The sequence below is a fragment of the Procambarus clarkii genome, chromosome 13, assembly GCF_040958095.1.
Source record: "Procambarus clarkii isolate CNS0578487 chromosome 13, FALCON_Pclarkii_2.0, whole genome shotgun sequence".
NCBI lineage: Eukaryota > Metazoa > Arthropoda > Malacostraca > Decapoda > Cambaridae > Procambarus > Procambarus clarkii.
This window is the reverse complement of record NC_091162.1, coordinates 16683314-16707819: the sequence shown is the minus strand read 5'-3', so window position 1 is coordinate 16707819 and position 24506 is coordinate 16683314. Positions and strand designations below refer to the sequence as shown.

The following is a 24506-nucleotide window of genomic DNA, read 5'->3' as shown; positions in this document are numbered from 1 at the left end:
ACCCCGCCCCTCCTGACACCCCATCCTGACACCTTTCAGACACCCCCGCCCCTCCTGACACCCCATCCTGACACCTTTGAGACACCCCCGCCCCTCCTGACACCCCATCCTGACACCTTTCAGACACCCCGCCCCTCCTGACACCCCGCCCCTCCTGACACCCCATCCTGACACCTTTCAGACACCCCGCCCCTCCTGACACCCCATCCTGACACCTTTCAGACACCCCGCCCCTCCTGACACCCCATCCTGACACCTTTCAGACACCCCGCCCCTCCTGACACCCCATCCTGACACCTTTCAGACACCCCGCCCCTCCTGACACCCCATCCTGACACCTTTCAGACACCCCATCCTGACACCTTTCAGACACCCCGCCCCTCCTGACACCCCGCCCCTCCTGACACCCCATCCTGACACCTTTCAGACACCCCCGCCCCTCCTGACACCCCATCCTGACACCTTTCAGACACCCCGCCCCTCCTGACACCTTTCAGACACCCCGCCCCTCCTGACACCACCCTGCTGACATTCCCTGCCTAAGGGGGACGGGGCAGCGGCCCCCCCCCCTGATAACATTGATTCTTAGGTGTGTAAACAATCAATTTTTTTCCAGTGTTATTTTGTGTGTGTTTATTTCAGTGGACCCCAAATATATGGGCCGTTCCTGCCAGTGTCAGCTGACTGTCCATTTAGTCAGCCAGTCAGCCGGAAAGCAGTCATAGCGCGTCAGCTAGTCGCTGTCAGCGCTTCGAACGTGGACCACGCTGGTGGCAGCTTTGAACTCAGTTTTAATGGAATTGTGCGTCAAGTTGGTCTTGACTTTTGTCCATCCCCGTTAAATTCCCGGTGAGGGGGGTTGTTATTGTGGTGGTTGTGGTGGTGGTTGTGGTGGTGGTTGTTATTGTGGTGGTTGTGGTGGTGGTTGTGGTCGAACGTAAACGGCGCTCCCTCTGCAGCCGAAGAAAACAAATCGTGGAACAGCTTGAACGCCCTGATCAAGAACACCCAGAATGAACGCCTCAAGAACGACAAGGAAGGCACCGTAGGAGAAATTAGACAAGAATTCAACTAGAATTACACAAAACATCGTATAAAATCCAAGAGAGGGGAAAAAAGAGAACAAAAAAGAACATCAGTGAAATTGAGAGGAATTCAAAATGCTTTTTTTTTCCCCTCCAATGCACAATCTGGAACAAAAACTACACCTAGTATTGTGCCCTGGCGCGAAGATGGAAATTTCATGGATGACAACAAAGAAATTCTCACTGAAATTTACAGTGAGAAAGACTGGGGTAGGAGAGTGAGAAAGACTCGAGTAGGAGAGTGAGAAACATTGAGGTAGGAGAGTGAGAAAGACTGGAGTAGGAGAGTGAGAAACATTGAGGTAGCAGAGTGAGAAACATTGAGGTAGCAGAGTGAGAAACATTGAGGTAGCAGAGTGAGAAAGACTCGAGTAGGAGAGGTAGAAACATTGAGGTAGAAGAGTGAGAAACATTGAGGTAGCAGAGTGAGAAAGACTCGAGTAGGAGAGGTAGAAACATTGAGGTAGGAGAGTGAGAAACATTGAGGTAGAAGAGGAGAAACACTGAGGTAGGAGAGTGAGAAACACTGAGGTAGGAGAGTGAGAAACATTGAGGTAGGAAAGTGAGAAACATTGAGGTAGCAGAGTGAGAAACATTGAGGTAGGAGAGTGAGAAACATTGAGGTAGCAGAGTGAGAAACATTGAGGTAGGAGAGTGAGAAACATTGAGGTAGCAGAGTGAGAAACATTGAGGTAGCAGAGTGAGAAACATTGAGGTAGCAGAGTGAGAAACATTGAGGTAGGAGAGTGAGAAAACCTTCGTCTGGTGTAGACAGCGTTACACGATAGCACGTCTATCTAGCGACGTTTTGGAATTAGCCCATTTGGGACTTTTTAATGACTAAATTAATTAGTCGAACAGGGGAATTAGGGGACGCCTTTGTAATTAGCGTAAATTGTTGATGAATGGCAGCTGCCATTTTGTTTTTTTTAATAATTTGGCTGTGAGAATCCTCTTGATAAATGAGGCAAAGCGATCAACTTTTTATTTATTAGAGTTAAAAACGGGTTTTTTGACATTTCCAAATCTCATCAGTTCGTTAAGATCCTCCTTAATGACCTAGGCCGGGGGGTTCATGAAGTATATATGCGTCATTTAACGAAACCTGCACATCTTTTTCTCGAACATGGTGATTATGTATTAAACCAATCCGTCCTCGACTCAAGTTCATTCCATCCAGTGGTCGACCCCACAGACGTATTCATAAATTTTAACATGCTGTTTGTTCAAAACGGGAATTTTCTCAAAAATATATTAATATTATAATATATTAGCATATTGTGCATATATCTAGGCATAGGTTAGGTTAGGTGTTTAGGTTCTGTTGGCGATTATTTGTATTTGTAGTACGTGGGTGAAGCATTTACAGCGTTGTGGCTCGAACAAAATTCGTCAGTGAAGCACTTGTTCCGGAAGTGTTCGAACGTCATCAGTTGTGAGTCGTGTGTAAACCGTTTTTCATTCATAAACAGCTGGGGTTTGGCGGGTGGATGGAATGGTCTTTGGGTCTTTGTTTGGAGGACGGGCTGGTTATACACTTTACAAGCTTCGGAACTTCACAACCCAAATGCGTGAAGTTCCGAAGTAAACTTTCGCTTTCTCACTGTCCTACCCCAGTATTTCCCACTGTCCTACCCCAGTATTTCTCACTGTCCTACCCCAGTATTTCTCACTGTCCTATTATTATTATTGTTATAAACAACGTCCGAGTGCTTCGGAGAGTTTATAAGCTGTTTGAAATTGTAAACAAAGCCGCCATGATTGTTGAAAGATGTACAGGCTTGACGAGTCTTGACCCCTGGACTGGTAAGTCGTGTATATATATATATATATATATATATATATATATATATATATATATATATATATATATATATATATATATATATATATATATATATATATATATATATATATATATACACACATGGTTTACATCAAACATGTAAGGGTTTGACTATATTATGTGTTGTGCCAGCATTCCTGGTATGTAATTTCCCACAACCCCTTCTCTCTCTCTCTCTCTCTCTCTCTCTCTCTCTCTCTCTCTCTCTCTCTCTCTCTCTCTCTCTCTCTCTCTCTCTCTCTCTCTCTCTCTCTCTGTCTCTCTCTCTCTCTCTCTCTCTCTCTCTCTCTCTCTCTCTCTCTCTCTCTCTCTCTCTCTCTCTCTCTCTCTCTCTCTCTCTCTCTCTCTCTCTCCTGGCCCGCTGAAACCTGTTAATCTACTTTGCCTCTACCTATTCTCAGGCGTACTTGTCGACCAGGTTAACGTGTTCTCTACCTGTGTGGGGGGAGGCGGAGGGGGGGGCCCCATGATGGTCAGTCATTGCTTGACCTCAAAGCGTAAAATTTTGGCTCGCTGAGAAGCGGACACGAGCGCGCGCTCGCACACCTCCTTGTCGACAAGGCGAGGCCAAGTCTGCCTGTCTGTGTGTGTGTACACACACCTATTTGTGTGTTCGATCCGGTATTGTTCACCTTTTGTGTTCACAGAGTGTTCACCGAATGTTATTTGTGTTCAAGAGCACATCCGGTGTTCACCAGATGTGAAGAGAGAGAGAGAGAGAGAAGGGGGGGAGGGGGGGAGGAAATTATCAGGGAAAAGCACGAAGCCATTAAGACTATATAGCACTCGGAAAGGGTTTGGGATAATGATTTGGGATGGGACGAGGGGAAAAGGAATGGTGCCCAACCAATTGGTCGAGGGGATTGAACGCCGACCTGCATGAAGCGAGAACGTCAATCTACCGTCCACCCCAAGTGATTGGGCAGGGAGGGGGGAAAGAAAGAGAGAGAGAGAGAGAGAGAGAGAGAGAGAGAGAGAGAGAGAGAGAGAGAGAGAGAGAGAGAGAGCGGGCCCTTGGAGCAATATTTACACGCTTGACCTTGGCCTTGAGAGAGCGGCCCTCTGGGGGAGAGGAGCTGCTCCTGTGGCACTCAATGGTGCCTGCGTCTGGACACACACACGGAATAGTTGAGTGCCACTTCTGGCACAGGTGTGTGTCGCATGTGTCGCTCACTGTAGCCCGTTGCAGATGTGTCGTGTCGCCCATTGTATGGTGTTGGAGTACCACATGTGCCGCCTATACTGCCTGGTGTGCCACCCACTGTCTGACACAAGAGATGCCTGGTGTCAGATGCGGTGTCTGAAACGCGTAGCAAGTGTCAGCTACGACACGACACACACTTCGTCGTATCCTGCATCTCCCGTAGCTGCGCCGTTTCCGCTACGTCCTGCAACAAGTGTGTGCCACCAACACCAATAGCCTAGTTGATCAGTCAGTCACCGGGTGCTTACCAAACGGTGACTATGGGGAAAGTTGAGATCTAGCTCCGTGTCCCCGGCCTTGCTTTAGGTAAACTGGGCTTCCAGGGTCGAAATTTGCTCAGGAAAAGGAGGACAAACATGGGCCGCTCCAAGCAACAGTCTGTTGGTCTTTCACACGAGCCGAGCCTGGGCCCCCCAAGTCAGCCTGGGCCCCCCCCAAGCCTGCCTGGGGCCCCCAAGACAGGCTGGGGCCCCCAAGCCAGCCTGGGGCCCTCAAGACAGCCTGGGGCCCCCCCAAGCCAGCCTGGGGGCCCCCAAGCCACAGGCTGGCTTGGGGAGTAGCTGAACTCCCAGAACCCACTCCAGGTGCAATCCAGGTCGGGGGCTCCACGGGTGGGTGACGTCTGGCACCGCGGTGGGTGACGCCTGGCACCGCGGTGGGTGACGCCTGGCACCGCGGTGGGTCACGACTGGCGCCGCGGTGGGTCACGGCTGGCACCGCGGTGGGTGACGTCTGGCACCGCGGTGGGTGACGTCTGGCACCGCGGTGGGTCACGGCTGGCACCGCAGTGGGTCACGGCTGGCACCGCGGTGGGTCACGACTGGCACCGCGGTGGGTCACGGCTGGCACCGCGGTGGGTGACGCCTGGCACCGCGGTGGGTGACGGCTGGCACCGCGGTGGGTCACGGCTGGCACCGCGGTGGGTCACGGCTGGCACCGCGGTGGGTCACGGCTGGCACCGCGGTGGGTCACGGCTGGCACCGCGGTGGGTCACGGCTGGCACCGCGGTGGGTCACGACTGGCACCGCGGTGGGTGACGGCTGGCACCGCGGTGGGTGACGGCTGGCACCGCGGTGGGTGACGGCTGGCACCGCGGTGGGTGACGGCTGGCACCGCGGTGGGTGACGGCTGGCACCGCGGTGGGTGACGCTTGGCACCGCGGTGGGTGACGCCTGGCACCGCGGTGGGCACGAGAGGGGGGTGCGGGTAGTGGGTAGGGGGGGTGGTGGTGGCAGCGTTGCAGGTCGCACGGGGAGAGGCCGTGATTGGGTGAGAGAACGTGACGTCACGAGAGATCGATGGCGGGGTGGTGAGAGGGCAGGAGAGGGGAGGCGCGGGGCGGGTGGCGGCGCCCGCTCCCCTCACCTGGCGGGCCGGGCCCACTCTTGCCACCGCCCACCTGGTGACTGGGCCCACCGAGCCCTCCCATTGGTGCAGGCGGCTGACGTCACGGGCCGGAGGGTGAGGGGAAGCGAGGCGCCACCTGGCGTCTTGGCTGTGGCGCCGAGAGAGAGTGGAGGGTGGAGAGCCAGAGTGTGGCGCCACAGTTGTTGGCTCCGGCCCCTGCATGAGGCCAGTGTCGTGCATACCCTCGACCCACCTGCCGCCGCCCGCCGCCGCACCTGCCGCCCGCCGCCACCACCGCCGCCACTCCACACACTGCCACCGCCAAACACTCCAGGTAGGCTCTCCCAGCCCTCACGGGTATTTTTAATTCTGGCACAACGTTTCGATTTCAAATTTAGATTGTAAGACCAGAGTCGAATGTGGACTTGAGGGTAAAAGTGACGAGCCATTGAAGGATCCCCAGAGTGTTCCGGGGGGGAAGTGGAGCGGGTGACGAGAACCTCGGAGACGGCAGTCTTCAGATGCAGCTCGGTGGTGGGCCTCGGTGGTGGGCAGCCCCAGGAGGAGGAGGAGGAGGCCCACGCTGCCCACCCCTGGCACAAGATACCAGGGGCGTGCTCAGTTTCCCCCTCCTCCCCCACCTGAGGGGCTCACTCCTGCCATGCCCCCTTTAAAACTATCCTTAGGTGGCACACCTGCCGAGGGTGGGGACTGCCTCATGGACTCACCTGAGTGCGTTAGAGCCGAGGGTCTCACTCAACCGGATTGATTCTCTGCGCAGGAATCTGACCAACGTTGTGGGTGAGACAAATGTTGGTGGCGCGCGACTCTCTCACTCTCTCTCTCCCACCACAACAATCACTCGCTTGTAACCACAATCCTCATGGAGGGTTGAATCCTGTGGTGGTGAGGGCGGGGAGACACGAGAGTGGTGTCGCTACAAGCAGCCGTGGGAGGGGGAAAGGTGAGGCGCTCCGCTGTAACGTATACAAGTTGTGGTGACATTGTAGTGTGGTGACATTGTGATGTGGTGGTAATGTTGTAGTGACATTGTGGTGTGGTGACGGTGTTGTTGTGACAGTGTAGAGTGGTGTTGATATTATAGTGTGGTAATGATGGGGTGACATTATATTGTAAAGATTTGACGGTGTTGTGGTGAGTGTAGTGTGATGACGGTGTTGTGGTGAATGTAGTGTGGTGACGGTGTTGTGGTGAGTGTAGTGTGGTGACGGTGTTGTGGTGAATGTAGTGTGGTGACGGTGTTGTGGTGAGTGTAGTGTGATGACAGTGTTGTGGTGACAGTGTTGTGGTGAGTGTAATGTGGTGACGGTGTTGTGGTGAGTGTAATGTGGTGACGGTGTTGTGGTGAGTGTAGTGTGGTGACAGTGTTGTGGTGAATGTAGTGTGGTGACGGTGTTGTGGTGAGTGTAGTGTGATGACAGTGTTGTGGTGAGTGTTGTGGTGACAGTGTTGTGGTGAGTGTAGTGTGGTGACGGTGTTGTGGTGAGTGTAGTGTGGTGACAGTGTTGTGGTGAGTGTAGTGTGGTGACAGTGTTGTGGTGAGTGTAGTGTGGTGACAGTGTTGTGGTGAGTGTAGTGTGGTGAGTGTAGTGTGGTGACAGTGTTGTGGTGAGTGTAGTGTGGTGAGTGTTGTGGTGAGTGTAGTGTGGTGAGTGTTGTGGTGAGTGTTGTGGTGACAGTGTTGTGGTGAGTGTAGTGTGGTGACAGTGTTGTGGTGAGTGTAGTGTGGTGAGTGTTGTGTGGTGACAGTGTTGTGGTGAGTGTAGTGTGGTGAGTGTAGTGTGGTGAGTGTTGTGGTGAGTGTAGTGTGGTGAGTGTTGTGGTGACAGTGTTGTGGTGAGTGTAGTGTGGTGAGTGTAGTGTGGTGACTGTTGTGGTGAGTGTAGTGTGGTGACAGTGTTGTGGTGAGTGTAGTGTGGTGAGTGTTGTGTGGTGACAGTGTTGTGGTGAGTGTAGTGTGGTGACAGTGTTGTGGTGAGTGTAGTGTGGTGAGTGTTGTGGTGAGTGTAGTGTGGTGAGTGTTGTGGTGACAGTGTTGTGGTGAGTGTAGTGTGGTGAGTGTAGTGTGGTGAGTGTAGTGTGGTGACAGTGTTGTGGTGAGTGTAGTGTGGTGAGTGTTGTGTGGTGACAGTGTTGTGGTGAGTGTAGTGTGGTGACAGTGTTGTGGTGAGTGTAGTGTGGTGAGTGTTGTGGTGAGTGTAGTGTGGTGAGTGTTGTGGTGACAGTGTTGTGGTGAGTGTAGTGTGGTGACTGTGACGGTGAGTGTAGTGTGGTGACTGTGACGGTGAGTGTAGTGTGGTGACAGTGTTGTGGTGAGTAGTGTGGTGACAGTGTTGTGGTGAGTGTAGTGTGGTGAATGTTGTGTGGTGACAGTGTTGTGGTGAGTGTAGTGTGGTGACAGTGTTGTGGTGAGTGTAGTGTGGTGACAGTGTTGTGGTGAGTGTAGTGTGGGGACAGTGTTGTGGTGAGTGTTGTGGTGAGTGTAGTGTGGTGACAGTGTTGTGGTGAGTGTAGTGTGGTGACAGTGTTGTGGTGAGTGGAGTGTGGTGAGTGTTGTGGTGACGGTGTTGTGGTGAGTGTAGTGTTGTGACAGTGTTGTGGTGAGTGTAGTGTGGTGACAGTGTTGTGGTGAGTGTAGTGTGGTGACAGTGTTGTGGTGAGTGTAGTGTGGTGACAGTGTTGTGGTGACGGTGTTGTGGTGAGTGTAGTGTGGTGACAGTGTTGTGGTGAGTGTTGTGTGGTGACGGTGTTGTGGTGAGTGTAGTGTGGTGACAGTGTTGTGGTGAGTGTAGTGTGGTGACAGTGTTGTGGTGAGTGTAGTGTGGTGACGGTGTTGTGGTGAGTGTAGTGTGGTGAGTGTTGTGTGGTGACGGTGTTGTGGTGAGTGTTGTGTGGTGACAGTGTTGTGGTGAGTGTAGTGTGGTGAGTGTAGTGTGATGACAGTGTTGTGGTGAGTGTAGTGGTGAGTGTAGTGGTGAGTGTTGTGGTGAGTGTTGTGGTGAGTGTAGTGTGGTGACAGTGTTGTGGTGAGTGTTGTGGTGAGTGTTGTGGTGACAGTGTTGTGGTGAGTGTAGTGTGGTGACAGTGTTGTGGTGAGTGTTGTGGTGAGTGTTGTGGTGACAGTGTTGTGGTGAGTGTAGTGTGGTGACAGTGTTGTGGTGAGTGTAGTGTGGTGACAGTGTTGTGGTGAGTGTAGTGTGGTGACGGTGTTGTGATGAGTGTAGTGTGGTGAGTGTAGTGTGGTGAGTGTTGTGGTGAGTGTAGTGTGGTGACAGTGTTGTGGTGAGTGTAGTGTGGTGACAGTGTTGTGGTGAGTGTAGTGTGGTGAGTGTTGTGGTGAGTGTAGTGTGGTGAGTGTTGTGGTGAGTGTAGTGTGGTGACAGTGTTGTGGTGAGTGTAGTGTGGTGAGTGTTGTGGTGAGTGTAGTGTGGTGACAGTGTTGTGGTGAGTGTAGTGGTGAGTGTTGTGGTGACGGTGTTGTGGTGAGTGTAGTGTGGTGACAGTGTTGTGGTGAGTGTAGTGTGGTGAGTGTAGTGTGGTGACGGTGTTGTGGTGAGTGTAGTGTGGTGACGGTGTTGTGATGAGTGTAGTGTGGTGACAGTGTTGTGGTGAGTGTAGTGTGGTGAGTGTAGTGTGGTGACAGTGTTGTGGTGAGTGTAGTGTGGTGAGTGTTGTGGTGACGGTGTTGTGGTGAGTGTAGTGTGGTGACAGTGTTGTGGTGAGTGTAGTGTGGTGTGTTGTGGTGACAGTGTTGTGGTGAGTGTTGTGTGGTGACAGTTTTGTGGTGAGTATAGTGTGGTGAGTGTAGTGTGGTGAGTGTAGTGTGATGACAGTGTTGTGGTGAGTGTAGTGTGGTGACAGTGTTGTGGTGAGTGTAGTGGTGAGTGTTGTGGTGACGGTGTTGTGGTGAGTGTAGTGTGGTGACAGTGTTGTGGTGAGTGTAGTGTGGTGATGGTGTTGTGGTGAGTGTAGGTGGTGAGTGTTGTGTGGTGACAGTGTTGTGGTGAGTGTAGTGTGGTGACAGTGTTGTGGTGAGTGTAGTGTGGTGACGGTGTTGTGGTGAGTGTAGTGTGGTGAGTGTTGTGAGTGTAGTGTGGTGACAGTGTTGTGGTGAGTGTAGTGTGGTGACAGTGTTGTGGTGAGTGTAGTGTGGTGAGTGTTGTGGTGAGTGTAGTGTGGTGAGTGTTGTGGTGAGTGTTGTGGTGAGTGTAGTGTGGTGACAGTGTTGTGGTGAGTGTAGTGTGGTGACAGTGTTGTGGTGAGCGTTGTGGTGACGGTGTTGTGGTGAGTGTTGGGGTGAGTGTAGTGTGGTGACGGTGTTGTGGTGAGTGTAGTGTGTTGACAGTGTTGTGGTGACAGTGTTGTGGTGAGTGTTGTGGTGAGTGTAGTGTGGTGACAGTGTTGTGGTGAGTGTAGTGTGGTGACGGTGTTGTGGTGAGTGTAGTGTGGTGAGTGTTGTGTGGTGACGGTGTTGTGGTGAGGGTAGTGTGGTGACAGTGTTGTGGTGAGTGTAGTGTGGTGAGTGTTGTGGTGAGTGTAGTGTGGTGACAGTGTTGTGGTGAGTGTTGTGTGGTGACAGTGTTGTGGTGAGTGTAGTGTGGTGACAGTGTTGTGGTGAGTGTAGTGTGGTGAGTGTTGTGGTGAGTGTAGTGTGGTGACAGTGTTGTGGTGAGTGTTGTGTGGTGACAGTGTTGTGGTGAGTGTTGTGGTGACGGTGTTGTGGTGAGTGTAGTGTGGTGACAGTGTTGTGGTGAGTGTTGTGGTGAGTGTAGTGTAGTGACAGTGTTGTGGTGAGTGTAGTGTGGTGACAGTGTTGTGGTGAGTGTTGTGGTGACGGTGTTGTGGTGAGTGTAGTGTGGTGACAGTGTTGTGGTGAGTGTAGTGTGGTGAGTGTAGTGTGGTGACAGTGTTGTGGTGAGTGTAGTGTGGTGAGTGTTGTGGTGAGTGTAGTGTGGTGACAGTGTTGTGGTGAGTGTTGTGTGGTGAGTGTAGTGTGGTGACAGTGTTGTGGTGAGTGTAGTGTGGTGACAGTGTTGTGGTGAGTGTAGTGTGGTGACAGTGTTGTGGTGAGTGTAGTGTGGTGACGGTGTTGTGGTGAGTGTAGTGTGGTGAGTGTAGTGTGGTGACAGTGTTGTGGTGAGTGTAGTGTGGTGAGTGTTGTGGTGAGTGTAGTGTGGTGAGTGTTGTGGTGAGTGTTGTGGTGACAGTGTTGTGGTGAGTGTAGTGTGGTGACAGTGTTGTGGTGACTGTAGTGTGGTGACAGTGTTGTGGTGAGCATTGTGGTGACGGTGTTGTGGTGAGTGTAGTGTGGTGAGTGTTGGGGTGAGTGTAGTGTGGTGACGGTGTTGTGGTGAGTGTAGTGTGGTGACGGTGTTGTCTTGAGTGTAGTGTGGAGTGTAGTGTGTTGACAGTGTTGTGGTGACAGTGTTGTGGTGAGTGTTGTGGTGATTGTAGTGTGGTGACAGTGTTGTTGTGAGTGTAGTGTGGTGATGGTGTTGTGGTGAGTGTAGTATCTTGACAGTGTTGTGGTGAGTGTAGTGTGATGACAGTGTTGTGGTGAGTGTAGTGTGATGACAGTGTTGGTGAGTGTAGTGTGATGACAGTGTTGTGGTGAGTGTAGTGTGATGACAGTGTTGTGGTGAGTGTAGTGTGGTGACGGTGTTGTGGTGAGTGTAGTGTGGTGACGGTGTTGTGGTGAGTGTTGTGGTGAATGTAGTGTGATCACGGTATTGTGATGAATTAGTGGTGTGAGTGTAGTATGATAACTGCTGCCGTGTGTATACTGTGGTGACAGAATTATACTACCATATACCAGTGTCTGCGGGAGAGTTAGAGTCTAGCTCTGCATCCCCGGCCAACCTGCCTTGTTGCCCCTGTTGCCCTCTAGTTGCAGTCTTCTAACATTGCAATTCTTTGTCAAATCAAGGCTGTGGGTGGAGGTGGCTTCCTCAGCTTCCTTACAGCGTGTCCCCCATTGGTTGGGGATTTCCTTACGTGTCTTCGATGCGTCATAGTGTTTCCAGCTGGTAGTGCTGTTATGGTGACGAGGGTGTGGTGATTGGGGTGTGGTGATGAAGTTGTAGTGACAGTGAGGGTGTGGTGATGAAGTTGTGGTGATTATAGTGTGGTGACGAGGTTGTGGTGATTGGGGTGTGGTGACGAAGTTGTGGTGACATTGGGGTGTGGTGATGAAGTTGTGGTGACAGTGAGGGTGTGGTGACAATGCTGTAGTGACAGTGTGTATGTGTGGTGACGATACTGTAGCGACAGTCTTGAGTGTGGTGACTGGTATTATGATGACATAACCCTCAGGGGAGGGGGGGGGGGCGCTAGCCCCCTCCACCGTCTCCCCTCAAGGGGACAGCATGCCGGAACAGGAACGACCCCCTGAAAATCGTGTCTGCCCAAACATCGACGAAACTGCCTACCGGATGCCCAGTAACTTGTTAATGTAGGGACTCCATTCGGATGACACGAGGGATGGGTGGGGGGGGGGAGGCGGGCTGGGAGGGGTTGAGATGGAAGGGGGAGGCGGGCTGGGAGGGGTTGAGATGGAAGGGGAGGCAGGGGACGGATAGAGACAGACAGGAACGGACGGGAGAAATTGTTGTATGCTGTAAGGATGAAGCAAAGGAGATAGAGTACAAGGTTGGAGGTGTCTGCGTCTAGACAGAAGTGGGAACGCTGTGTACTCACCTATTTGTACTCACCTATTTGTGCTTGCGGGGGTTGAGCTTTGGCTCTTTGGTCCCGCCTCTCAACTGTCAATCAACTGGTGTACAGATTCCTGAGCCTACTGGGCTCTATCATATCTACATTTAAAACTGTGTATGGAGTCAGCCTCCATACACCACCTCCACCACACACTGTGTGTGTGTGTGTGTGTGTGTGTGTGTGTGTGTGTGTGTGTGTGTGTGTGTGTGTGTGTGTGTGTGTGTGTGTGTGTGTGTGTGTAAAAGCTACACTTTAATTCATAACTCTGAAAAGCAATAGGAAAAATAAGCATAACAAATAAGGATAACACACCAGGATATGATAACACACCAGGATAACACACCAGGATATGATAACACACCAGGATAACACACAAAATCCAGATAATTCGTATTGCACAAGGATACCCCCGACCCCCATTATCCTTGACAACTACCCTATCCAACCTACGGATACAGGCACAATACTGAATTGAAATTGAAATAAGTGGATTGAGTTATAAATACACACACACACACACACACAAAGGGATGAGGTAGCTCAAGCTATTCTATACTGGGGGTCTTAAGATTAATAGAACATGACTCAAAGTTCACATAAAGGACAGCATAAACAAAACAAAAAAAAAGCTTTAGGTAAACTGAGGAGATTTTGAAACAAACATACAGCTTCACGTATACAAGGTTCAAGTCCGGTCGCATCTATCCTTCAGTATCTTTTACGTATCTTAAAGAAAACTAACAATCAAAATTACAAGCGGTGCAAAGATCAGACAATCCTGGAACTCCATGAACGCCTGAACACACAAGCACTGAACACCAGACTTAGAGCACCAGGCCGCCAGGGTGTGGAACACCATCGATATGTTAGTGGACCCAATGTTAGAAAGATTACTCCAGGATGAGACGCCCCGCTACCACAGCTGGGGGCCCAGGAGCTGGAATCTAATTCGATGGAAACCAAACCCCTCAATACCTGTACTGACGACCCCCCCCCCACCCCCCCACTTCCCTCACCAAAAAAAAAATTAAAAAGTTCCTTAAACCGAACAGCAAAAGATGTACACAAACATTTAAGTGTGTATGTGTGAATGTCACACAGCATTCGTCTATAAACATCCACATATGAGGGAATATATATATGTGACAAACCTTACACTCGCGGCTCTCTGACCCCAAAAAAAAAAAAACACACAAGTTCAACTTAAACAAACACAAACTCATCCCTGTGTGCTTCCCGGCCACGACCGGGCCGCGGGGACGCTAGGCCCCGGAAGCACCTCAAGATAAGATAAGTAAGATTCCCATCCCATATATTAGAGTTGGAAAACGTGAATGTTGATCGACTACTTCCTATAACAATTTTTGCTTCACCTATATCTCTCTCTCTCTCTCCATCTTCTCCAATCCCTCCAAAAATAAAAATAAAAATTGGGCTTGTCCCCGTCGATAAAAAACATACACACACGAGTTTGAGTAAAAGTTCAGGAATGCCTTCGTGCTGAATAATTTGGAAGCCGTTATCTTGTTAAGTCGGACAAGCTTAGATTAGCGTCCGGTCACCCCCAAGCTGATCGCCTCCCAGTCGCCAAGATATCTTCCAGGTCGCCAAGCTATCCTTCTGGACGCTAAGCTCTCCTTCAGGACGTCAAGCTATCCTATAGGACGCCAAGCTATCCTTTAGGTTGCCACGCTATCCACTAGGACGTCAAGCTATCCTCTAGGACGCCAAGCTATCCTCTAGGACGTCAAGCTATTCTTCAGGACGCCAAGCTAACCTCTAGGATGCCAAGCTATCCTCCAGGACGCCAAGCTATCCTTCAGGACGCCAAGCTATCCTTCAGGACGTCAAGCTATCCTTCCAGGACGCCAAGCTATCCTTCCAGGACGTCAAGCTATCCTTCCAGGACGCCAAGCTATCCTTCAAGGACGCCAAGCTATCCTTCAAGGGCGCCAAGCTATCCTCCAGAACTCAGATTTGCCGTGAATCATCACTACAGATAACTGCAAGAGTGATATCATAATAGGGAGAAGAGGGGGGGGGGGATGACAGGTTATCTGGAGACTACCTTAAGATGGTTCTGGGGATCAATGTCATCGCGGCCCGGTCTCTGACCGTGCGGCCTGGTTAGTAGTCTGGTCAACCAGGCTGTGAGACGTCGCTGATTGCAGTCTGACGTATCCACCAGCCCAACGTCTAGAAAACGGTCAATGTAAAGGGTTTTCTCCTATAATATACCTGAGGACCCAAAACAGAAAACGGAACAGTAGGCTAGTTTGGGGAGCCACTTCCGTTTTCTAGTACGACTCCTTGCCCTCATTTTCCACCTCCTTGCCCTTATCTTCCACCTCCTTGCCCTCATCTTCCACCTCCTTGCCCTCATCTTCCACCTCCTTGCCCTTATCTTCCTTCTCCTTGTCGTTCTCCTTCTTCTTCATGCCCCAATTAGTCTGCGGAATTTTCTTACCTGTGCGTCACATGCGCTTTTTTGTCCATCATTCCACCTGACATCTGGCTCTTGACACTACCCTTGATAATCATCCTATTTTCTCCTTCTCTACCCCTCGGACACTCCCCTCACTTTTCCTCAAGAGCATTTCCTTCCTCTTGAAACCCCTTTTCCGCCCTCTCTTCCCCTCTCTTTCCAGAAATCTTCATCTTAGTCTCCTATTCTTACTGGCTTCCTGCGCGCCTCTTTCCACGTCCTGTCGGTGGTGAAAGGTCGTTTGGTCGTGTGGTCGTTTAACATATTACTGTTAAGGTATACTCCTGTATAATGTTGTGTCTTGAGATATGCCTTCAGAGTATGCCTTGATCAAGTGAGCTGTGATTCATACCTCAGACTGCGTCTAACAGCCTGGTTGACCAGACCAGTACCAACGTGGGGCAGAATTCACCAACCAACTATACCTGATCAACCAGGCTGTGATCAGCCTAGTGGACCAAACTCTCACAAGTCAAGTCTGGCCTCGGGCCGGGCTTGGGGAGTAGAAGAACTCCCAGAACCCCATCAACCAGGTATCAACCAGGCTGTGATTAACACGTCAGGCTGCGAGCAGCCGCTCCCTACAGCCTGGTTGACCAGACGGCCAACCAGAGACCGGGCTGCGTGGCCGTTGATCCCAGGAAAGTCACACAAAGGTCGACACAAGGAAGCAGTTACGTATCTACTTAGGAACCTGTACATCTGTATTCTCAATCTTTGGCGGCTTTGTTTACAATTATTAAACAGCTTATGAGCTTCGAAGCACCAGGGGGTCGTTAATATCAACAACAACCTTTGATTGGGTAGTTCCGATGCTCGTCAACTGTTTCATAGATGTAAACAAAGCCGACATAATTGAGGAAAGATGCACAGGTTTCGCAAGTGGTGGCGTAAAGGCTTTTTGAAAATTCTGGCCCCAGGAGGACCGGGCCGCGGTGACACTGAACCTCGACAACCACTAATATGTAGAATATGCGACATATTTTGACTTACTACAGCATATTACCATATGTTCAGGACTATCCAGCATACTCCTCTCCTGTTGACCTTCCTTGTGATAGTTCCGGGGATCAATGTATCCACAGGGGCCCCGTCTCTGACCAGGCCTCCTGTTAAACACAGTTGCTCGCAGCAGCAGGCCTGATGCATGAATCACAGCCTGGTGGATCAGGTATATCCTTATGAGGTGTTTGTCGAGTTCTCATTTGAACACTGTGAGAGACCGGCCAGTTATATATATAGAGAGAGAGAGCGTTGAAAAGTCATATATATGGGCCCTTGATGTTGATAAAAAGAGTTCTCGCTCAGCGTGCCTATTGCAAATATGCTGATTGATAAAGATTAAGCCACCCAAGAGGTGGCACGGGCATGAATAGCCCGTAATGCCAAATATGCTTCTTAACCTTGGTATATATATGGTGCCTTTTCCAGCCATGCCTCCTGGTCACGTGTGGAGGAATTGCCTTGTACAGGTTTGGAAATCTGTTTGCTGAGTGTAAATTATTATTATGTGCATCTCTACCTGCTTGATGGGGTTCTGGGAGTTCTTCTACTCCCCCAAGCCCGGCCCGAGGCCAGGCTTGACTTGTGAGAGTTTGGTCCACCAGGCTGTTGCTTGGAGCGGCCCCGCAAGCCCACATACCCACCACAGCCCGGTTGGTCCTCTAACTTTTCGTACCCACCTCTAGATTTTGCCAAGTTTCGTCTTCCGGCGTGATAACTCATCCACTCCCTCAAAATGGGATTCTTTTATCTCTCTTCACCTTTTGCTTAATCTCCTCCTTCTCCTTCTTGGTTTGACTTATTTTGTTTCACAACTTTCTTGCGGTCGATTTCAACCTTTATGGTGCATTTCACTTTCCTGCTTTCTATCCTGCTTTCTTTCTTCCTTCATTCCTTCCTTCTTCCATTGCTTTCTCCCTTACAGCATTCATCTTTTTTTTTTTACAGCCCTCCCTCGGCCTGGAGTGTGTACTCACCTAGTTGTGTTTGCGGGGGTTGAGCTCTGGCTCTTTGGTCCCGCCTCTCAACCGTCAATCAACTGATGTACAGATTCCTGAGCCTACTGGGCTCTGTCATATCTACTGTGTGTGTGTGTGTGTGTGTGTGTGTGTGTGTGTGTGTGTGTGTGTGTGTGTGTGTGTGTGTGTGTGTGTGTGTGTGTGTATGTGTGTGTGAGAGAGAGAGAGTACATTGTAGGTTACGCGGTCTCTGTGAGGCTTCTCTGCTCCGTCCTTGACTGTCTTGCTTCAATACTCGTGCGACCTGAGAGAGAAAGAGAGAGAGAGAGAGAGAGAGAGAGAGAGAGAGAGAGAGAGAGAGAGAGAGAGAGAGAGAGAGAGAGAGAGAGAGAGAGAGAGAGAGAGAGAGAAAGAGAGAGAGAGAGAGAATGACTACACAGGGAGAGAGACTCAAGGAGATGCTTAAACAGAGAGAAAGAGACAAGTTGACAGAGAGGTACACACTTACTATCAAAGAGATACACCTGTACAAACAACGAACATCTATCAACATTTTTTTTTAAATTAAAAACGTAACATGATCACAACATACAAAATACTGAAGGAAAAAGACAAGATGGAAAAAAGTCTTTTTTTTTCAGACGAGAGATAACAAAACGAGGGGAAATTTAAAACAAAAATACATGTGTACATTCATATATATATATATATATATATATATATATATATATATATATATATATATATATATATATATATATATATATAATGTGTTTTATTGCTGCGAACGCCGACCCGATCTTAGGGTAAGCGAGACGTGGCGTCCTTAGACAAAGCCAAGAGGAGGAGGAGGAGTGGTGGAATTCTTAAAGCGAGACTTTAATACCTTCTCTAGACGTGATCTAGCTTCACTGAAGCCATGTTGGTGTTGGGTGCTTCGAACTGATAATCCATACAACTGAATTAGCGAATGTCTTTCGCCTGGTTACCCTACTTACTTTGACAGTGTTGCTTCCACTTTGACAGTGTTGCCATCCTATCACACACCTGCTGCCACTGAACCACTGCGTCACTACTCGCATAGCTACAGGAGAGAGCCTTAATAACATTACCCTTAAAGAATGAATTTGTCCAGTCATTTAATGCAAGCGCGGCGGCTCGTTAGTAATTGTAATTGGTAATTGTAATTCATTTGTAATTGCAATGTTAGATTTGTAATTTAACGTCACTGTTCTTTCATAAAAGATCCCCTGTGAATGGGTCATTCTGTCTTCGACCTTCTTAGCAGAACTGCAATGATGTTCTCCCTTTTTCTTCTCGTGTTCTCAATTTACTTGTAGTTAGAACGTGAAGAGCCTTGGGGCCAGATTCACGAAGCAGTTACGCAAACACTTACGAACCTGTACATCTTTTCTCAATCTTGGGCGGCTTTGTTTACAATTATTAGACAGTTAGTGAGCTCCGAAGCACCAGGTGGCTGTTTATAACAATAACAACAGTTGATTGGCAAGTTTTCATGCTTGTAAACTGTTTAATAATTATAAACAAAGCCGCCAAAGATTGAGGAAAGATGTACAGGTTCGTAAGTACTTGCGTAACTGCTTCGTGAATCTGGCCCCTGGTGACGTGACCACTGGTTCACGTACTTCTTGACAGGATTCTTCAGGTACTCCGAGATGCAATACCTGCACTTGCAACCCTCCCCTTGAGGATTGGTCGACGCCGTCAGGTGACTGGGGCCAGATTCACGAAGCAGTTACGCAAGTACTTACGAACGTGTCCATCTTTCCTCAATCTTTGACGGCTTTGGTTACATTTATTAAACAGTTTACAATCATGAGAACTTGCCAATATATCTTACAATACATTTGTTTGGGGAAGAAAGGTATTGAAAAGGTGTGAGGGTGGGGGGGTGGAGGTTCACCCCGGAGAGAGGGGGTTCAAGGAGTTCGTATCCCCCAAGCCCAGCCAGGGCTCGGCTTATGATAACTTGGTTCAAGAGGCTATTGCTTTGTCCTGTCCAGAAACTACATCTGCGTTCTTAGGTGCATTGTGTGCCTGGATCACTGAATAAAAGTGACACCAGAAGGGAGCTACCGAACAACTGGATGGGGTGAAAACCACAGACGCAGACACTACCTCGTCGTTGGTACAAAGGAGCAGCTGAGGCATTGTGTAGTCAAGGTGCTATAACATACAACTCCTTTCTGGAAAAGAGTGTGCTACCAAAGTGTTGGAAAACGGCTATAGTGGTGCTAATATAGATAAGAAAGGTGAAAGACTGAACTACAGACAGGTATCACTAACAAACATCGCCCCCCCCCTGTGCATGTTTTTATCATCACGTGAAACAGGTGATTTTCGCCTTCCAAACACCAGTATGGATTTACCGAAGGAAAATCCTTCTCGACAAATATATTTCATTTTTTTACGACAAAATAACGGTAATCAAACGAGAGAGCGAGAGGACACTTCGTCGGTTGTCTGAAAGCAGTTCGATGCACGCCCCTTACCCCCCCCCCACACCCAAGCTGCTGCTGTCCAAGCTAGAGAAACAGCTTGGTGGATCAGGAGGAATACTAATACATGGAGAGTGTTTCAGGAGCTCACACTCTAGTTTACCTTGAAAAGCTTCATAGAAAACACCGACCTCACCTAACCTTCTTAGTATGTTAAGATAAGCATCTTATTGCTTCTTATTTACAATTATTACTTAACCTATCAATGGTATAGGTTAAGTAATAATTGTAATTAAGAAGCAATAAGATGCTTATCCTAACATACTAAGAAGGTTAGGTGAGGTCGGTGTTTTCTATGAAGCTTTTCAAGGTAAACTAAAATATTCACAATCAATTAGTATGTCACATATGCACTTATTAAATAAGCCAATATTGACTATAAGCAAATGCGAGAACGGGTTGGAGGAGAGGACGAGGAATGAGACAACTCTCTCGTAGGTAAGCAAGGAAGGGGGAAGACGGCTTCCTCCGTCAATAAAGGAGAGAGGACTGAGAGTAGACATAACACCAACTCTCTCTCCCCAGAAGCACACACATGCAGGAAAACCTCGACAGTGTCTTTTAATCTTCGGGAACGTATTAACTGAGCTCTTTCCAAGCGTAACTACAATCTACGCATAACTACAATCTACGCGTAACAATCTATGCGTAACTACAATCTATGCGTAACAATCTACGCGTAACAATCTATGCGTAACTACAATCTACGCATAACTACAATCTACGCGTAACAATCTACGCGTAACTACAATCTACGCGTAACAATCTACTCATAACCTTACGTGTGTTCAAGTAAGCGGGCCCGGCATGGTATCCCCCAAATGAAAAGGGGCAAGACTAGAAATAGTCATAAAGATATAATGCAACAAGTTTCATCTCTGATCAGAGGGACCTGAGCAATTAGCGAAATGCTAAGGGGAAACTAGACCACACTGGAGTAGAGGAGAAAGAAGAACATGATCACGACGTAAAAAATCGTAACGTAAATTGATAAAGTAGACGTGAGCTAAGTTAAAAGCAACTACTCCTCCTGTTCTGGTAGTACTTACAGTAACGGCGAGGACCATAATACATATACCGACGTAACAAGCAAATTAGAAAGTAGAGATCGGTACTATTGAATATGGACAAACTGGGAAAATATTTGATATTTATGTTGCAAAGACAAATTAACCTAACCTTCTTAGGCCTAATACACGCTATATGAGGCTTAACATAGTACATATATGTGCTATACTAGGCCTAATACACGCTACATGAGGCTTAACATAGTACATATATGTGCTATACTAGGCCTAATACACGCTACATGAGGCTTAACATAGTACATATATGTGCTATACTAGGCCTAATACACGCTATATGAGGCTTAACATAGTACATATATGTGCTATACTAGGCCTTACGCATATTTAAATGTGTGTTTTAGCTTCATTTTTTCGGACTCGTTAAAAAAGGTGAATAGTACAAAATTCAACTATCTAATGGCTTAGCACGTCAATATATGTACTATGGGGCTACATAGTACAATATATGTACTATGGGGCTACATAGTACAATATATGTACTATGGGGCTACATAGTACAATATATGTACTATGGGGCTACATAGTTACACAAAAAAGTAGTATATAAAAACAGGAAGACGGACATTGATGGAGCCACAAGCCCGAAATGACTCGTAAAATGTTGGGCTCGCTCGCCTAGTGGTGCTTGCGCGGCGGTCGAGCTCCGGCTCTTGGGTCCCAAGGAATGTAATATGTGTCGAAGGTGGTGGAGGAACTAATCACACGGATCGAAAAAGGTTGGTATTTGGTAGCCTGTCAAGTTTGTTAATTTAGGTGAGTACCTCTAGGTGAACACACACACACACACACACACACACACACACACACACACACACACACACACACACACACACACACACACACACACACACACACACACATTTGAGTGCATGAGTCGGGTGCATAGGAGTTGAGAGAGAGGGGGGGGGGGTTAGGGGGTTGCATGAGTCAGCTGCGGATCAACACGAACCTCAAACACCATAACCACCCAACACATAATTCCAACCAGCCCAACGTATCGACCTCACATTCCCACACACACACACACACACACACACACACACACACACACACACACACACACACACACACACACACACACACACACACACACACTACACACACCCCCTGTACAATCTTCGAGGCAGGGTTCCCCAGAGCGAGTTTTGACCCCCTATGTATATATATATACATAGCATATATAATAGCATATATATATGCTATGTATATATACATAGCATATACATTTGGGTTAGAAAACATACCTGAACTCTTGTGTTGATCCCACGGGAGTGCGTCGTCTCACTCGTCTTGTTATGAGTGAGTGAGTGAGTGAATGAGTGAGTTTGCTTGTGTCCTGAATATATCGAGACATGTATCTTTAATGACTTCAGCCGACGTGAACACTTTTTAATGTTGGAACTGTTTCTCACACCAGACTCACCTCAATTGTACTGTTTCTCAAGCCAAGGTCACCTCATTTAACAGTTTCTGTTTCTCAAGCCAAGGTCAACTCCTTGGCCTCTGGGTTCCGCCCGGTTGGTTACATTGATTGTACTTTAGTTCTAACACCTACCTAAACGTTCGTCAGATGCATTGTGAGCGGTGGGATAGGTTCATTATTACCGGGGTACACCCTGGAATCTTGGCGTATACGCCATCAAGGGCTTATAGCTGGCGTATACGCCAAGATTATACGTATTTGCGTAATAGCAGGAAACTAGGTTACGACAGAGTCAATAGGATTGCAACCTGGGATTCTACTGAATTCACGAGGGTTGCTGAGGCTTCCGTTGAAGCCGAATCAGATGTAATGATATATGTATTTTTTTTTTTCTCTCTCTCTCTCTCTCTCTCTCTCTCTCTCTCTCTCTCTCACTCTCTCTCTCTCTCTCTCTCTCTCTCTCTCTCTCTCTCTCTCTCTCTCTCTCTCTGCTTTTTAGCAAGTTTCCTTCCCCATCGTCGTCAACCTGACCTTTCCAGCCTCAGACCTCGCCACCACCCTCGCTACTGCCCTGCAGGTAACGCACTCACACCCACATTGACACTCAAACACACTCGCACTCAAGCACACACTCACACACACACACACACTCGGAGGGAGGGAAGCGGGAGTGCTTGGATCTTGCAGTGAGCGTTGGCAGGGTGCAGACAGTGCGTACCAACGCCTGCCACTCTCACCTTTAGCGCCATCACTGCCTCCTCCTCCTCCCTCTCACCGTCTCCCCCTTCACTCTCCCCCCCCCCTTTCACTCTCCCTCCCCCCTCCTTCACTCTCCCTCCCTACCCTTCACTCTCCCATCTTTCATCTAGCATAAACCTGTGGTTTCCGTTCAAGAGTTAACGATTATATATTTAAAAACACTTTCAGACGCGTTCAACTCTCCAACCCAAAAATGAAACCCAAAAACAAAACCCAAAACATTCCCTTCGACGTCGAGGAACCTTCGACGTCGAGGAGCCTTCGACGTCGAGGAGCCTTCGACGTCGAGGAGCCTTCGACGTCGAGGAGCCTTCGACGTCGAGGAGCCTTCGACGTCGAGGAGCCTTCGACGTCGAGGAGCCTTCGACGTCGAGGAGCCTTCGAAGTCGAGGAGCCTTCGAAGTCGAGAAGAACGCACCCCCATCCTTACGCGTACCGCAAAAGGGGGCGAAGGAGAGGTCCCTTTTGCCTTTGCAAATGGGACGTGGCTCAAGGTACAGAGGAGAGGGAGGACTGTCGGATCCCCTCCTACGAAGTCAAGCTCTTCGGTGATATCGTAAGCAGTAATTGCTCGACGGTTGGATGACCCCCCATCCCTCGAGTGCTTAATTACCGCCTCGTGTCGATGGTGGGTGGACGCGTATGCGTTTTGTCGAGGGAAGACTCATTTTGTAGTGTGTGTGTATGTTGGGGCTATGGACGACAGGTTTGGGGGCTTAGGGACGACGTTTAAAGATTGGGTTGTGGGACGACAGGTTTGGGGCTTAGGGACGATGTTTGGAGTGCATGGAGGAGGTTGTGGGAGGACAGTTTTGGGTTGTGGGGGAAGTATTCGGTGATGTTGCGGGGTTAAGGTTGGGTTATTAGTGTTTGGTTGTGGTCAATGTTGTGGCAATAGGGGAAGAGGGAAGGTTGAGCTGTCCAGTGTTATAAAGTCTTAGCTTTGACCCAAGACGAGCTCAACTCTGATCCAAGACGAGCTCAACTCTGACCCAAGACGAGCTCAACTGATCCAAGACGAGCTCAACTCTGACCCCAGACGAGCTCAACTTTGACCCAAGACGAGCTCAACATTGACCCAAGACGAGCTCAACTTTGACCCAAGACGAACTCAACTTTGACCCAAGACGAGCTCAACTCAACAAAGTCTCCCTTGCCTCGCTCGTATATAACAGGTAAGCCCTGCTAATGGTTGGACCAATTACAAGGCGACCCTAGTTTACCTGTGGGCCAAGCGCCACAATTTGCTGGCGGGCAGGGAAAATGGGAAGCTCTAATGGGTATCGATGTTGTGGTTAAGCTAATTGATAATAGATTTTGAAATAATGCATTGGAATAAGGCTTTTTAATGAATGAAAAATGTTTCCTCTTTTTTTTTTGAGGGGGGGGGGGGGAGGTTACTGAAAAACTAATTTATATAGAACATTAAAGAAATTTTGTTTGACATTGAAATTTGGGTTTGTAATAGGTATTTAAAAATATATAATGTGTGAAATGGAACTACGTAACTCTAAATTATCTTGAACAAGTTGTACAAGCAAATCTGTTTCTATCTGTATGTCAGCTCAATAATAATGAGAAAGTCAAATTGAGGAATGCAAGGGATTCGAATCGTCGACCAGGTTATACACCCAAGCCGAGCACCTTACCCCCATCTGAACCACGACATGAAACAAAGTTATCGTACCCGGTTCGTGGGGATTCGAATCCTCTCATAGGGTCCAATTGATTTTCTCGATGATACATCACATTAACATGATTTCCTTGTGAATAATAATAAATAGATAAATAAATAAATAAATAAATAAATAAATGAATAAATAAATAAATAAATAATAAAGCATTCAAATTCGAGTTATAATTGATTCCCGGTCCAATTGGTGCTAGGCATGGTTGATGACTACCCCCCCCCCCCTTTGGTACTGTAATTGGTAGATAGCCCAGCTAATTGGTATTGAAATCGGTTGATTCGTTCACCACTTTGCCTTCCATTCGCCCAGTTGGAGGAGATAAATATTGGAAAAGTTGATCTTCATTTCGGGACATTTAGGGGG

The 24506-nt window shown here is 48.6% G+C and overlaps 1 protein-coding gene across 20 annotated transcripts in view; it reads left to right on the top strand.

The window, feature by feature from the left end:
- The window catches only part of Mef2 (myocyte enhancer factor 2), a 653808-nt gene that overhangs the window by 536228 nt on the left and 93074 nt on the right, over nucleotides 1–24506 (top strand). Inside the window, exon 1 of one of the 20 annotated variants that reach the window (XM_069323715.1) lies at nucleotides 5606–5816. The exons of 18 other annotated variants lie outside the window; for them this stretch is intronic. The gene's annotated coding sequence lies outside the window, so the exon portion shown is untranslated. Of the gene's footprint in view, nucleotides 1–5605; nucleotides 5817–5975; nucleotides 6447–24506 lie in introns of those variants that run through there. One more of the 20 variants, XM_069323714.1, reaches the window with a different exon arrangement.